The 11,422-nt window shown below is 37.9% G+C and overlaps 1 non-coding gene across 1 annotated transcript; it reads left to right on the forward strand.

The window, feature by feature from the left end:
• Positions 1-1,446: 1,446 nt before the first annotated feature.
• LOC124237715 (small nucleolar RNA SNORA31) lies at positions 1,447-1,575 on the forward strand. Its single transcript, XR_006888098.1, has one exon. It is a non-coding gene; the product is annotated as a small nucleolar RNA SNORA31 (small nucleolar RNA).
• The last annotated feature ends 9,847 nt before the right edge of the window (positions 1,576-11,422 follow it).

The following is an 11,422-nucleotide window of genomic DNA, read 5'->3' on the forward strand; positions in this document are numbered from 1 at the left end:
TTTACCTTCTCTAGTAATTGAAAGCTGTAGTCCTCATCAATGTTAGTATAATATGAAACTTGCCATTTTTAACCAAATACATGCTACCTTTCATGTCTCTTCTTTCAGTGATTATTTTTGAGATTTTGTGTTCAACTTTTTACTCCAACAGTTGTTTAAATTTGTCTTTGTTTAACTATTCTCAAAGTGTACCATTTGTGTCTTTATATCCTAACTTTCTCATTCTTGAACTCTTAATTTTGATATCTTTAGGAAAATATCATGAAGGGCACAGAGGGGTTATATTTTTGAGTTCTTGTATATCTGAGAGTCTTCCTGTTGTTTTAAAAAATGAATGACATTTGGCCAGAACTAATCATTAGGTCACAATTCTTTCTCTGAAAATTTTCTGTTCATTATTTTACTATTAAGTAATTTTAGAAATGTCAGAGTCTACCTGGCTTTTATTCCTTAGAGGTTAATCTATTTAGTTTTCTCTGCCTTTGCTTAGAGTTTTTTTCCTGATTGTGTTACTTAAAAAAAGTTTGCTTGAATAGTTCTAAAAAATGGTCTCTTTTTATCATTTTCCTTGGTTTACCTTATTTTTTCAATTATGTTTCAGTTGTTACTTTGATTATGAATATTCTTCTTTCTTGAAAATACCCATAATTGCTAGGCAGAATCTGATTCTTTGTCTCTATATATAATGTTTCCTCACATCATTGTTATTTTATTTCTTCATTGTCAGTTGTGTCCTTTAAAAAGTATTATGCAGATTTTTTGTTTGGCTATTACAATTTTCATTTCTTTGAAACATCTTTTGATTTTATTTATCTCCCTTTAGATCTTAGTTTGTTGTCTTTGTGTCTCCTCATTTAACTGTCCTTCCATTTTATTGTTTTATTGTTCCCTTAGATTCCCTAGCCTTGTCGGCTACCTTTTATTGCATTAGTGGTACCAAATTACGTTGAAGTTCCCATAAATCTTTCTGAAACTTTTCTCTTGGTTCTTTAACTAAATTAGGTTCAGGGCTTTGCTCATTTTCTGTCTTCAAAGATAATTTTCCCTTTTCCTCAGACTTTGTTAATTTTTTAAAACCACCTCCATTCCCCCATCCCCTGAATACTTCTCATGAGGAAACAGAATTTCTTTCTTATGAAGAAAGAAATATCCAGAGCTTAGAATGCCAACTCGTATGTGGCTTATGTTGGCTTCCCTATCTATTTGGGTAGCTGTTCAAAATGCTTGTCAGAGATACTGAGCTTGGCTTCTTTTCTACTTCTACTTCTTGGTTGTCTGAAACTTTGAAATGATAGAGTTTCTCAACAGCAGTGATTGTCAAAATCAATTATAGAGCTTTAAAAAGTACATATTTCTGGACTTCAAACCTGGAAATTCGGTGCAAGTGTGTGTGTGTTTGGAAGAATAATAGAGTAAGGCTTGGAAACCTCTTTTCTAAAAGCCAGATTGATTTGACAGACCTGAAACAGTTACTCTCTACTTCTGAGGTTTGCGCTACAGATACAGGAAAAAAGTATCCTCGTGCTTTCTGTCTGTCTGATTGTGGCAGCCAAGACTGAATGGGGGAAAACAGGGCAAAAATAGGATAAAACAGAAAAAAGCATGGAGAGGGAAGTTTTGCAACTCAGAAATAACGTTGTAAACAGTGAAAAGCCTGTTTTAGTCCAAAAAAATATCTAAAACTTGAGTTAAAAAGAAAAGCTCAACAGATTTGAGTACTGGCAAGTACTGTAATTAGTACTATATTTTTCTCAGCTCCCACCAACTTGCTCTACTTTTGGAGACTATTCCATCTCAGCAACACTGGCTTCACAGGCGAGCATTTGCACAGGGCTGTATACTTGGAGGGCACCAAGCTTGGTTTAATCTTCTGTTGTCACTGTCTTGAAATTCTTAATAACTTCATTTTTGAATTTGTGTTTTGTGCGTGAAGTCCAATGGGATTATGCAGCATGAGCAGGAGCAGAGGAGATACACACAATAAGTGCATCTGCCATTCCTCACAGCCCCATTTGTGTATTGGCTTTGTGATGCCCCGTAAGCATAGAATTCTGGTGGACCCACAATGTGTGGCATTTTGAAAGACTCAAAGTGAGAACCTCTGCAACTTAGTGTGTTAATTTTCCTATTGCTGCTATAACAATTACCACAAACTTAGTGGCTTAAACTACACAAATTTATTTTCCTACAGTTCTGAAAGTCTGTAATGTGTCTTATGACTAAATGTGTCCTATGGGGCTAAAATCAAAGACTGCATTTTCTCTGGAAGCTGTAAGGGAGAATATTTTGTTGCCTTGTCTAGCTTCTAGAGGCTGCCTGCATTCTTTGCCTCATGGCCCCATCCTCTGCTATCTTTAAAGCCAGCGGTATAGCACTTTCCAATTTCTTTCCCTGCATCAGTCGTCTCATTGCCTTCTCTGACTCTCTGATCCTCCCGCCTTGCTCTTAAAAGAATTATATTGAGCCTACCTGGATAATCCATGACATTCTCCCCATTGCAAGATCCTTAACTAAATCACATCTACTAAGTCCCTTTTGCAATGTAAGATAACATATTCACAGGTTTTGGAGATAAAGAGGTGGACATTTTTGGTGGGAGCTTTATTTAGCCTAACACAGTAAGTGAGGATACCACAATTTCCGTTGGAACCAGAACTTGCTTCAAACACAGAAAAAGGCCAATAGAATTTCTAAGAAACACAGATGATCAAACAACTCCATCATTTCTTACTCATGGTCTTTCCCTGTATTAGCCAACTACTTATGCTTAAAATCATGCCACAGAAGAAAAGGGAAAGGGGGTACTCTATAGTTTGTTTTACTTTCATTCCTCCCTTCTCATCAATAAACTAAAAGTAGGATTATTGGTAGAATGTGTGTGTATCAAGAATTGAAATAGGGGCCGGCCCGGTGGCATAGTGGTTAGGTTGGCATGCTCTACTTCGGAAGCCCGGGGTTCACAGGTTCAGATCCTGGGTATGGACCTACACACTGCTCATCAAGCCATGCTGTGGAGGCATCCTACATACAAAATAAAGGAAGATTGGCATGGATGTTAGCTCAGGGTCACTCTTCCTAGAGTGGAAAAAAGAGGAAGATTGGCAACAGATGTTACCTCAAGGCGAATCTTCCTTATCAAAGGGGGGAAGAAAAAGAATTGAAATAAAAATAGTGGTAGCATTTCCACTATTCTGGTGGGAGGGAATACTCATACATGTACGAGCTATAAAACACAGTGTGTAATTTTGGTGACTCCACGTACAAGTTAGATGCTGTCACATTTGCATTTAAAACTGGCACTGCACAATATAAAATGCACAGTGGAATACATGTTAATAATTTAAAATTTTATATTTCTTGTTTTAGAATGACATTAAATAGCAATTAACAAACACTGAATGAGAGAGAGAGAGAGAAAAAGAGAGAGATCATTGAAGAAAGGAAAAAAATTGTGTATTGGTACCTTTAACAGCACTTCTTTCCTGCTTTCTGAATAAGGGGCTCTATGTTTTCAGTTTGTACTGGGTCCTGAAAAGTATGTGGCGGGCTCTGATTCCAGGAACCAAAGAACTACTGTTCATCTTTATTTCATCCATACGCACACACATATATGGCACACTCATACACACCCACAAATGTATATGCGTCTATGTATTTGTGACAGACAAGGTGAGTTGTTTTCTCTAAATTGAAAGGAAATAAGCGGGATGCTAGTGAGAGAGACCATAAAAAGAGGAAGCAGTACTTTGATGAGGGATCGTCTCTCTCACTCTCTCTGCTTCAGCCACACTGTCCATTCTTGATTTTTTTATATCAGCACATTTCAAACTTTTTGGTCTTAGGATTCCTTCCTTTTATTATCTTAAAATTCAACTTCGGCCTTATATCATTCTTTCTCTTGCCACAGGGCCTTTGCATATACTCTTACCTCTGACTGAGATGCTGTTTTTTTTTTTTTCCTACCAATTCTTCCTCTCTTCTCAACATGAAGATCATTTGTCTAAGAAGCCTTCTCTCCTTTCCTCCAGAAGTTCATGTTATGTTACTTTAGGCCTTTATGATGCTGAGTACTTCCTGTTTAAAATCATTTGTCACAGTTCTACTTATGTCTGTTTGATTATGTTTCTCACTCTCCCACGAAACTAGAAATTTCAAGAGAATAGGACTGTCTCACCATTGCATCCCTAGTATGTAACATAGTATCTGATCCACATAGATGCTGAATAATTGTTGCATAAATAAAAATATTAATTGATCTCAATACTATGGTAGAGTTATGTCTATCATAAATTTCAAAACATTATCAATCTTAATCAATACAACCACTGTTTTCTCTCAAGACCAGAACTTAGAAGATTATAAGCATTATTTTCTTTGCATCACAGCAAAATAAGAAGAAAGAAGGCTGTCAAGTTAAAGGATGAGGGGTTTGAGTTAAAAGAATTTCTTGATATTTAGTTTCTACTTTAAACAAAAATTTTGAGATGACAATTGAGAGTTGGTCAGTCACTCAGATACTTTAGTGATCGGATGTCAAGCAGTTTGCTACCTCTAGATATATAGAAACTACCAGATAATAGGTGGACTGTCACACCAACATCCAGTTGATTGGCTGGTGGACTAATTAAACATCTGCATCTTTTTGTATTGAGTAAAACCAAGGTCTTAGACAGAAGAATCAGTAAAGATATCTTGTTTTGGGGTTTCCTACTGAAAATGTTAGGGAGATGATTCCAGTGACTTTTGAATTTGTTTAAAATCTTACGGGTGTATAAAAATATCTTTTTATATACCTGAGAAAAACTAAGATAGAAAAGATCCTAAGCATGGTCAATAAAATGCACAGATTCTTGAATTTAGGGAAAAATTTTGCGTCAGTTTTAGGGGGTAGATGGATTTCTGGTTTCTCGATCCTTGCTGGATTCTATGGCTAATTTGATGTCAAGGTCCAGGTCGACCTCATTCAGTGTTTGGATAAATAAAGGTGTTTAATATGAATGAATAAATTAATGCTTCAAGCAAACTTCTTTTCTCCACCTAACTCTCTAATATCTGAACTGAATCATTTGTTGTATATGGTAAGAGTGGCTTGAGTAACCTTGGTTGTTTAACATTAGGTTTCCAATTTATTTTATTTAATGTATAAGATTATATTGATAATCTGGTCTCTTTTTCTATTACAGATGGAAGGAAAAAGTTGTGGAGAGAAAAAGTCATCTGTGTGGCGAAGTAGAAGTTATTAACATTGTCTATTGAAGATTTCAAGGGCATTTTCATTTTTATGTTCCCCAGTTATTATACCAATCCAGCAAGCAGTCATCTCTTTGCTTCTTCAGGTATGAAATGGCAGCTGCTATAGAGACACAGCTTGGTCACTGTTCACACAGTGGAGCAGAAGTTAATCACCGTTTGAAAACAATTGGCTGACATTAGACCAGAGAGTTAATTAAAGGGAAACTATTGAGATAAGAATTTTACTCGTTTTTAAAAAGTTTGCCTGTATGACTAACAGTTGAAATCATTAAGAATAAGAACAGAAAGTTAGATTCCTAAATTCTAATAAATTCTGTTTACTTAACTTTTAGATTAGCGTTATCTGAATTTACTTTGTTCCCCTTTTTTTAACGCACTCTGCTTGGAAAATGATATTACACTGTTCAATGTCATCTGTCTCTTTACAGTTGTAAGAGTATTTTTTATTTTTGTTTAAGTTTTAGCTCCTCATGCCTCTTTAGAACAAATTTTGTCTTTTGCCCGAGGCCTACTATCCAAAGTCACTGAATAAAAGACCCTATAAAATCTTGTCTGGGCTTTAAGTCTTTGTAACTTTAAATCCATTGACTAATTTAATGCCATTGAGTCCTCAATCTTCAGAGGGACTTCTTTTCATTTAATGGTCTTGCTTTCATTGAGATAAAGATATCTATTTTTAAAACACCTTTAATGCCAAATGAAATTGAAATTATTAATTGAATTGTTCTGTATTTCCCTGTACAAAGGATTTTCTAATCCTATACCCTGTCATTTGTGTGCGTAAAAAGGACCAGAAAGGAGGTTAGCGAGAATGATCTACGTTTGGAATTAATATATTCTTTTTTAAATATGGCATCTATAATTTCAAGGTCAGCCTAGGAAGAAATAATACTTTAACAACAATACTTTTCCTGTGCAAAAATCTTCATATTTTCTCAGTACTGTTATCTCATTTGATTTTGGGGAGAGAATGGTCTGGTGTAATACAGTGTAACAGATCTTCGTCTCCAGGTTCCGACTTCCTGAGTTCAAATCTTAACACCATACTTTCTAGCCAAGTGTCTTTGCATGAGTTCCTTAGTTCCTAGGTGCCTCTTTCCTCATGTTTAATATGATAGTAATAATGCTGTCTATCTCATTGGATGTTGTGTGGTTGTGGTGAATTGTTTTAAGAATTAAGTAAATTTCTTAGAATAGGGCCTGGTCCAGAGTTAGAAATATTCATTATTATCATCATCATCGCTATCATTATTTAAGAATTCTGGTTGAAATATGACCATAATCATGCTCCTTGAACTTCAAATCCCTGTAGATTTGGGATAGACACTGTTGGTTTCTCACTTCAACATCAATTTCCCTTTCTTCATTGTTAACAGAATGCTGTTAGCAAAGTACCCTGTCAGGGGTATAAATTGTGAGGCATAAGCCAGTCATGGCTCTTGCAGTTCTAGCCAATGAGATGAAAGAGGAAATTTGCTGGGGATTTTCTGGGAAATATTTTCCTCCCTGTAAGTAATGGAGCTTATTTGTACTCTTCTCTCTTTTCCTACTTTGGATACTGTGATATGAGGATATGATGCCTAGTGATGTGGCAGCCATCTTGTGACTATAAGGCTACAAGCCTGAGGCAAAATCCTAGACTCTGAGAGTGACAGAATAGAAGGAGAAAAAGAACTTGGTCCTTGATGGCATTTTTGAAAGTGGGACCACCTCTGGACTGGTTAACAATAAATATTCTTAAAGTTTAAGATACTGTTAGTAAATTTTTCTTACTTGCAGTTGAAAACATCTCAACTGACACTTCAGCAATAGACTCTTTTGGTTGCAAGTGACAGAAACCCAACCCAAACCAGGGAATTTATTCTGGCACTGAGAATAGTTCATGCAGTCAAATGAATTGCTTTAAGAACCATGGTAGTTTTAAGGACCTCAGAGATGGAAACTAGGACCTTGAACACCATAGTACACTTCTCTCTCCATCTCTCCCCTCTGCTTCTTTCTGTGTCAATCTCATTGGTTCCTCCTGCAGATGAACTTTCTTCTGGTAGCATAGGTTCTCAATCAGAAAAAACAAAACACAATAAAAACAGTGATCTCTCTTAGCGCCTTTTTGAGAAAAGTTAGGAAAGAATGCTAATTTGATTCTTGCACCAATTCTATGGCCAGGGGAGGAGGTTAGATCAGCCCACTGCTTTGACCAGGGAAGGGAATTCTCTTTCTAGTAGACTAATTGGGATGATACACTTATGCTGGATGGAGAATTACTGTGGGGCAGGCAGCCATTGCTCTTTATTTCTAGTATAAGAATTTAGTAGGGAAAAATATTTTCCCTGGGCTCCTTTGGGTTATGGATTGAATTAGTTTTGATGCTTTCTTTACCAGCATCATTTCTTATTTCCCTGGACTAGTCTGACCCTGTGTGTATGTGACCAAAGAGAAACTCAGAACCTGGAGGATTGTGAGGAGGTGCTCCTGTGGAATGTGTTTTATAGTCTCATTTCTTCAAGGATGCTTGCTCTATGGGCTATGCTACACTGGGATTTGAAATGAGGTACTCCAGGCTATATTGGGATTTGAAATGGGGTAACAGTCAGATTATGTATCAAAACTTCTTAGGCTCTTGCCAGAGTCTACTAATGTTGGTCCTGAGCCCCCTACAAAAAACTCGCCCTCTTTACCTTAAGTGTTTCTGGGAGGTCTCTCATAACTGTTTGCACAGAACCACATGGCATTCCTTGAGCACCTCTCCATAGTGGACATGGCTGCTGGGCACAGTGCCTGCTAAGGGCCACTGCTGCTGCTGGACACCGCTGCCACCCCTCAGGACTGCTGTCTCATGGACACTGCTGATCCCCTCTCTGGGTTCTGCTGCCCTATTTGGCCAAGCTTTGTGGTTTCTCCCTGCTCATGGCAGCTCCTTCTTTCTCTCCCATCAAGCTGCCACTGTCACAGGTTTGCTGAAGGCTCTGAGGTGCCCAAGCTACCCAGTGGCACATGGGAAACTGGCGGGGACGTCTCTGCCTCTTTTATGTGCTACGCTGTTAAGTGTGTTTCCAAACCTCAATATCTTACAGAGGTTTTCATGAAGAGCTTGGCTCTTATTTCTCTCGTTATACCTGCCCCTGCCTTTTCTCCTTTCCTCTCATAACCCCACTGCACAGCACCTAGACTTAGAGACCATGCCTGGGACTGAGCCAGGACCAGGCGTATGGCAAACACCAGAGTCATCCCTCACCATTTCCTGGAAGAAGGATTTGCTCCTTAGCCCAGCTTGTCCTCTTGACATTTTTTCCTCTCAGACTGAGTTATCTCTCCGGAGGTTCTTTAGTTTTGCATGAGGCTTATTCCAGCCACCATTTCAGCCTGAATGTGCAGACTTGTCTAATCTTAGAGGTGGGTGCCACTAGGACTGTCTTTTATAGAGTCTTGGATTTAAAGGATCAGCAAAATTCCAGGAAAAAAAGCCTTCTAGAGGAGGTCCCGCTCTATTTTGCCTAGTACATTTAAAAAGGTAATCCAAAATACCCTCCTCCTATTATTTACTATTTCTGTTATCTCATAAATAAAAGATATAAAACTTAAGAATTAAGAATGGTAAAAATGACGGTTTTAGCAAAAAGTATTCTGTTTCAAAAATATACAATTAGAAATATACCTGCGGACACAAACATTCAGCAGCACCTAAACCTGACTGCACATGATAATGGACATATACCTATTCACATGGTTTCTACGTTAATCCCTAGAGATGTTGAGTTAAGACTGGGGATTTATATATTTAAAAAGCTCCCCAGGTGATTCTCATGCAGCCAGTCAGATTAGTATGTGAACTGTTTTTCTCTTTTTTTCTTTGTTCTGGAAGTGGTGAAAAACTGATTGCAGATCAGCAATGGTCTATAGACTGCCTCTTGGAACCCAGCTGGTTCAAATAAAATCTGGCACCCTGGTCATCTCAGATTTCCCTGTGATGACCATATGCTTTCTTTCCTCGCTGGGAGAAGTACTAAATGGTAAAATGTTACCCATAGGAAAATGATGTAACTTGATCCGGGTCAGGCACGACAAGTGAGCGTTAAGTGATAATGAAGTGCCTGTCAATTGGCAGTAACTGCTAGAATGTCATGCTGAAAAGGATGCTCAGGATGAGTCCAAGCTCAAAAGAAATAAACATCATGATTGATTAGCAGCATCTCTTGCAGGGTAGAAGAGGAGTGTAGTGGCACATGTGGCAAGTATTTGTTGGGGTCTTTTTTTTTTTTGAGGAGGATTAGCCCTGAGCTACCATCTACTGCCAATCCTCCTCTTTTTGCTGAGGAAGACTGGCCCTGAGCTAACATCTGTGTGCATCTTCCTCTACTTTATATGTGGGACACCTGCCACAGCATGGCTTGACAAGCAGAGCTATGTCTGCACCCAGGATCTGAACTGGCGAACCCCAGGCAGCCGAAGCAGAATGTGCACACTTAACTGCTGTGCCCGCCACCAGGCTGGCCCCAAGTATCTGTCATTTTTAGTCTGGCTCCTTATAGATATATACATAATGTTTTAGAAAACGTTAGTGGTTTTAACTGCGCTAGCAGTCTCTTCATTTATTATAGTACAGTAACAGTCCCCTTAAACCGTAGTGAAATAATGCCTGAATGCTTGTCATCTCAAAAGTCTTCATGCAGTAAGAAGTCATTTAATCTAGAGCTGAGTTAAAGTTATTGTATTTAAATTGAGGCCATACTATTGTGTCACATCAGGGTTACCACTAAGGCACGTTAGAGTTTATTGAATGAACATTTATTGGCTATTTACTACCCACCAGTTATAGGCAGGGAAGTTAAGGAGAAAGTACGGAGAGAGTTCTGACCTGAAGGGAACTTTATCTACCAGGGGAAGCAGATCTCTAAATAAATGATAATAAAAAATATGTACAAAGTACTCCAGAAACAGAGAAGAGAAAGATTAAACCTGAATTTTAAGTGAAGAAGAAAGACAAAGTGTATTTCAGTTGCAATAATGATGGAAATTAGCAGAGTAAGTTGTTTCAAAGGAAGTGCTCCGTAGGCCCTGGAATGTGTTGCTGAGTTGTGGTCCTTGAGTCTTTGGCCTCTAGAATTTTATAGTGTCAGCTGGAGGTAATATTTACTTCTTTGAGACAACATATAATTTCATTCATAGTGTCTCATGGTGTTTACCTCACATTTTACTAACAGGTTTATCTCGGACCTTCCCCCTCAATAGATTATAAGCTGATCTGTCTAAATACGCCAACCTGTCAAAATGGGTTTTAGGAAAATGGAATGAAAATGCCCAGATATTAATCCTAGAACCCTTTTTTGTTAACTGTGTAAACTTGGACAAGGAAATTAAAAAAACTTTTTGTAATTCCTCATCTGCAAAATGAGGATTGTAATAAAAACTACTACGTTAGGTTGTTGTGAACATTAAACAAGGTAATGTGTGTAAAAGTTCTTAGTACAGTGTTTCACCTTAGTAAGTGCTCGATAAATGCTAACTATTACTGATATTATTATGTGTCCTTGAGCTCCAAATATGTATGCATATCATCACAGTGGGCACTCAGCAAATATATGTAGTTTGTGTTGAAATTAAGGACCCTTCTTTCATATTTCTAAGTTTCTTCGCCATCAATCCATCCCTCCCTCCATCCCTCCCTCCATCCCTCCCTCCATCCCTCCCTCCATCCCTCCCTCCATCCCTCCCTCCATCCAGGTTATCTGCTAGGTGCCTGACACCACTCAAGACCCCCTCCCATTCCCTTCAAAGAGCTCACAATCTTATCTTCTGAGTCTACTTCCATAACTCTTTAATTTTTCTTTCCAACTCCCTTCCCAGAGTACTTCAGACCGAATTGAGTATAAAGCTTTACTAGAATAGCTTAATCCTAACTGTTTCGATCCCTAGGAAGGGACAGTGATGGTAAATTTACTGGGGAGACTAATGGCACATGCAATATTTACACAATGTGAGACTATGTACCTCTAAATGTGACAATGTCCTCTATCACATAAGACTGTAGTTTTCTTTATGACACTTAAGACAATCTCAAGTAACTTTGCCTTTTAGTTTATCTCCTACCTGAATTTCTACTCTTAGGAAGTAAAATACATTATATCTGTTTTGTTCTCCATTGTTTATCTAACATCTAGCTAAGTGACTT

Source organism: Equus quagga, chromosome 3 (assembly GCF_021613505.1).
Source record: "Equus quagga isolate Etosha38 chromosome 3, UCLA_HA_Equagga_1.0, whole genome shotgun sequence".
NCBI lineage: Eukaryota > Metazoa > Chordata > Mammalia > Perissodactyla > Equidae > Equus > Equus quagga.